The following is a 6,041-nucleotide window of genomic DNA, read 5'->3' as shown; positions in this document are numbered from 1 at the left end:
ATCGTCTCAGTATCATACCCATGAGAATATATGTCATTAAAACTCAACAAATTTCTTTTTGATCCTGGTGAATATAAAGCATCATTTATCAAAAATTTTGTACCATTAGGTAACAAAAAATGTGTTTTTCCACAACCTTCAATCAAGTCTACAGGACCTGATATTGTATTCACCATTGTTTTTGTTGGTTTTAATTCCAAGAAATATCTTTTATCTCGGAGAATGGTGTGCGTTGTACCACTACCGGGTATGCAAACTTCCATGAGTTTATCTTTGCTCATAGCATTTTCCATACTTCAAAAAATGCAATAAATAAAATCAAGGATAATATATATATGCAAAATATAGCATGTTTCATAAGAATGCATGAAAAATATAGCATGTTACATTTCAGTCCCACCAATATATTAATCAATGTTCTCGAAATCATTTGAAAAAATCGGCAGCATTGAAATAAGTTAAATGGTTACTGTTTTCAACAAAATTGGTCTCTTTTTCTTTCCCCTTTATCGATACTTTAAAGAGCTTACATAAGTGCTCAGGGGTACATGACCAATGTCTTGGAGTGCTATATTTATAACAAACACTCTCATATTTTTTTGAGTGATTTTTATTTTCACTCATATTTTCATGCTGCCTTTTTGGGTGGTTCGTGACGTTCTTTTGAGATTAGTTATTGAAGTAACTATCTCGATTATTTTCATATTCATGGCCATAACCACGACCACGATCATTTCTACGTCCACGTTCATGACCACATCCTCGACCTCAACCAAAATCTAGTTTATGCCTTGGATTTGGTTTTCATTTTTACTTACGACATTTGCTTCTGGAAATGCCGTAGATACATTGAGTCGGGATTGATGATTTTTCATTAACATTTCTTTGCTCTTTTCTAGTGATATCAAGAGCAACGAATTTAAACTTTGCCAAATTTGACATGGTGGTACTAGAAAAATAACAATGCATTTTATAAGTTAATTTTCATTAATATGAAAATACAAAATAATGGATAAACGATGAGTACAAGTACGTGTACAAATAGAAAAAAAGTATGTGGTGGAAAATCGTTGGTGAGTACAAGACTCGTGAGCATGATGATCATAGTCGTTATGAAAAATATCCTTAGAAATGTCATCATCTTCATCTTCGAAAAAAACCGAGGAGAAAATATTTTGAGAGAAAGAGTGAATTTTGGTGTGATTGAAAATGAGTTTGAGTGAACATATTTATAGGCCAAAAACTAGCCGTTTGTGACCGTTGGGGGTAAAGAAAAAATCGAGTATATGTTGAATAAAAATTCGTGATAATGATGCAATGCATATAATGATAAATTAAATAATTATGTATATCATATCACATTATTATAAGGTCAGTGTCGTAGACAGCCTTTTATATAATATTGTGAAATTATACCATTATAGTTAGTATAAAGTCAGGTATAGTATATCATATCACATTATTATAAGATCAGTGTCGTAGACAGCCCTTTTATAATATTGTGAAATTATACCAATATAGTTAGTATATATACATAATAAATATATATCATATCACGTTATTGTTTAAAAACTTTAGAGGCTTTTATACTTGTCGTATCCCTTACTGGGAGTGTGAGATGTCGTCTTAACATCCTCCCAGGATTTATAACAAGTTTTTAAAAAACTAATTTTTTTCATTTCTGATAATAACATGATATTATATATTAATATATACACAATAAAAATATATAAACAGTAAAATAAAAATTCTTACTTGTTGAATATTTTTGACTTCTTCTTGTATTTTGGAGCGTCGAAAATTATAGAGAACCTTCGAGCGATCGTGCTGATAACGTGTTGTGAAAAATTAAAAATTTGCGGTAAAAAGTAAATACTCCAAAACTCAAAATATATCAAACTCTACACTTTATAATATTTTTCTCTCAACTCAATTGTATTTTTCATCACAAATGAAGACCTATTTATAGATCCATATTTGAGATTAGTTCAAAAATTAATATATCATCATCTACATCATCACACACTAATTTTCCACATTTTACAACTCAATATTCAACATTCAATATTCAATATTCAACATAATAATAATAATAATAATAATAATAATAATAATAATAATAATAATAATAATAATATATTTTTCAACACATTACACATTCTCATCTCTACTTTCGCTCCTCCTATCAACAATTCATCATTTTTCTTTTGATTTGACTCTCATCCAAATTATTATTATTATTTTTTGTGTGTTTGTTTTATTTTGTTTTTTTTTATATTCTCTATCTTTAATTTTCACCTCTTCAGAATTTTGGTTTGCAATCTTGCCCCTTTTTCCTATCAATTAATTCTCACTTTGTTCCCCACAACTTTGAACATGAGAGATTTTGCAAATTTTAAAGTGCATGCAGGTTACTCATGTGCTATAGGAAAAAATCTCGGTTCAATCCTAAATATTTGAACACATTTCCGGTTCAGTTCTAAATATTTGAACGTTCCCGGTTTGGTCCCAAATGTTTTTCAAAAATTTTCGGTTCAGTCCTAAATGTTTTTATGTTTTCGGTTTGGTCCCAAATGTTTTAAAAAATTTCCAGTTCAGTCCTAAATATTTTACGTTCCAGATTTCGTCCTAAATTTTTTTCAAAATTTTTCGGTTTGGTCCTTCCATATACAAACAAAGCGTGATAAAAAAAACTTATAAACAAAATAAAAAGTTAAATAAAATAGAAGCTAATAATAATAAATGAACAAGAATTTCTTTCAAATGAAAATATAATATAAATTATGCAAAATAAAATTATAGAATAAAAAAATAATTGAACCGTGCAATCATATAGTTAAAAATATTATCAATCACAAACAAATAAACAAATGTTTTAGCAAATAACTAGTATTACTTATTTCACAAAATATTTGAAATTTTCATTAAATTTTTCAAGAGAAGAATACTTATGGTTAACAATTGAGAAAATATAATGAATTATTTGACCACCGTTAAAGTGGTGATATGAAATTAAGTTTTATTTAATAGTAAAAATTTCTCAAATACTAATTATTTAAATTATAAAAAGAGTTTTAAAAAAATATTTTTTTTTTCCAACCTCCAAATTTTTTCTTAAATGTCCAAGCATCATGAATGAGAATATAACAAAATTAATAGAAATGTGAAATAACATCATTAAATTTTAATTCCTCAAGTTTCGTTTATTTTATTTAAGTTTTTATTTTGTAGCATCATGAATTTAATATTTTTATTTTGAAAATTGTGTAAAATTGATTTAAATTTGGATAAAAACTCTAATAAATTTATGTTTTATTTACAACTTGTTTAATGTTAAATATATAATAAATAATATAAAACTCAATCATAAATGATATAACACTACGCGGTGTTAGTTTTAACACACGAGTAGATGGAAGGATCAAACCGGAAAATTTTGAGAAATATTTTGCACAAAATCGGTAATGTAAAAATATTTAGGACTGAACCGGGAACTTTTAGGAAACATTTAGGACCAAACCGGGAACGTATAAACATTTAGGTCTGAACCGGAAACTTTTGAGAAACATTTAGGACCAAACCGGGAACGTCCAAACATTTAGGACTGAACCGAGAATGTGTCCAAACATTTAGGATTGAACCAGGATTTTGGCCTGTGCTATATATAAGGTGGTTGATATGATATTTTGAAACGATACTGGAGGGGTCAATCATGTGCTTTTGTACATGCTGTTCATTTTTAAATAAGCTATGAATTGATATCCAAAATCCATCTCCATTTGTGGTTGAAGCTGACTTCTATAGTTTCTATCATCTAGCATCTTTCATCACAAGCTTCCAGTTGTATAGTGCATGCAACGTTGTATTAATCGAGCAGCATATGTTCTAGCATCTTTGAGAGTGTTTGTAACATCTTAAAAAAACTGATCATCGAGTTTTTCTTCACAAATTTGTTATGAAAGAATTTATTATATTCATTTTCTTAGATATTGCAAACATTACAAAACTCGGCAGATTAATAAGTCATATATTTATTTTCCTCAAATATATATATATATATATATATATATATATATATATATATAAACAGTTTTTCGATAATTTGTTTTATTTGAAAATTATATTAATTTATTATAACATTAATATCACCATGGCCATGGTCGATTAATGTTCTTATATTTTTGGATAAATCGTTTTTTTTTTTTTATCATGCTTGCTTTATGCTAGCTCGATCTATTTCTTGTTCAAAAATCAAAACTTATTTTTAGAGCACGGCCAGAGAAATTGATATTGATATTTTTTTGTTGAGCGAGTGATTTGTTACAATTGAGTCTCGTACTAGAGATTCATTCCAAAGTTTTGATAATGATATTTCATTTCAAATTTTGATTTTGATATCAGATCGATATGAATTATGAGTCATCGGATATAAATTAATGTATTGATCACAAACACATATATCAATGAATCTCAAGTATACACCCACACCCTCAGTATTATAATCTACATATATATATATAACATAATCTAACCATAAATGGTAGCAACTTATGATTTCACCAACTCCAACTAAATAATATGGTTCAAACACTAATTATCTTTAAATGCCAATAATAAAAATTCACCAAAAATCTTGACAACTTATCAATTTATAAGCTGACTGCAAACCCCTCGTGCTCTTGCTTTTTCTTGAATTCTTTATGCCTCCACCAACATCTAGGGACTCCATTAATTGATTCATTTTATTAGGATAAGATTTCTTGAGCTTTTTAAAGAATCTTTTTATATATCTCTCTTTTTTTAACTCATTTTCTAATCGTACTAATTCTCTTATTTATTAAAGATTTGCATCACCCACATTCATCTTTGAAAAACATTCCTTTTCCAAAAAGCTCTCGATCAGTTTTTGTTTCTTAACACTTTTGCAACTCTAAAAATACCTTTAAAAAAGCTAAAGTCTTGTATTTATTTGGGTAATCTTAAAAAGGATTTTTCATGATAACAATAATACAAATATATGATAATAAAAGCAAAAGGTAAAAGGGAAAAAAGTGGGTTATAAAAGTTCAATGTAGAAAAGGGTGGAAAATTATTTGTTTTGTCAATTAATTGTTACAAAAAAAAAAAGGAAAAAAAAAGGGAAATAAAGGGAGAGATCTCATTTATCGACGGAGACGGGGGATTTTTAGGGGAAACAATTCTATTTTTGTTTGTCAAGGTTCTATATTTTCTTTTTCTTTTTTTTTTAATCTTTGTTGTAGCTTAATTTTTGTAATACCTAATTTTCAGTCATGATAAATTACATATATCACTAATGTGAAATACCGAATTTGCTGATAACCCTTTGTTAAAGTTTTTTGAACTAATAATTCACTGCGATTCCAGATCTATAGCACACACCCTAACTCAGAATTTAATCAAATAAAAAATTATAAAAATGAAAAAAATTGTCTCTACTTAAATATTAATTAAATTAATTTTGTTTATAATTTTATATTTAATTGATAAAATATCAAATTTTAATAAATAATTAACCATGAAAATTATATATAATTATTATATCTTAATATTAGTTATACGAGAAATATATTTTAATTGTAAATTTATTTATTATATTAAATTAAGTAATTGGTTTAATTATTTTTTAAATAAAATTTAATGTTTAAATTAATTAAATTAATTGTATAGATAAAATTAATTGAAAACCTAAGTTAATGTATTGATTTTTTAATTAAAGATTTCTCATTTTCATTGTAAATTGATTTATTAAATTAAATTGAGTAATAAATTTAATTATTTTTTAAATAAAATTTAATATTTAAATTAATTAAAAGTAATTGTATAAATAAAATTAATTGAAAATATAAGTTAATGTATTGATATTTTAATTAAAATTTTCAGGAAATGTGATAAAAGTGTTCATAATTATTATTTAAGAGTAGTTTAGACATTTTTATCCAAAAAAACTTGGATATCGACGGATAATAGCGCGTGTAGTACAAAACTTAGCCGGAGGGATGTGTGTACTACTGACCTAAAAC

Source organism: Henckelia pumila, chromosome 4 (assembly GCF_033568475.1).
Source record: "Henckelia pumila isolate YLH828 chromosome 4, ASM3356847v2, whole genome shotgun sequence".
Lineage (NCBI taxonomy): Eukaryota > Viridiplantae > Streptophyta > Magnoliopsida > Lamiales > Gesneriaceae > Henckelia > Henckelia pumila.
This window is presented reverse-complemented; position numbering follows the sequence as displayed.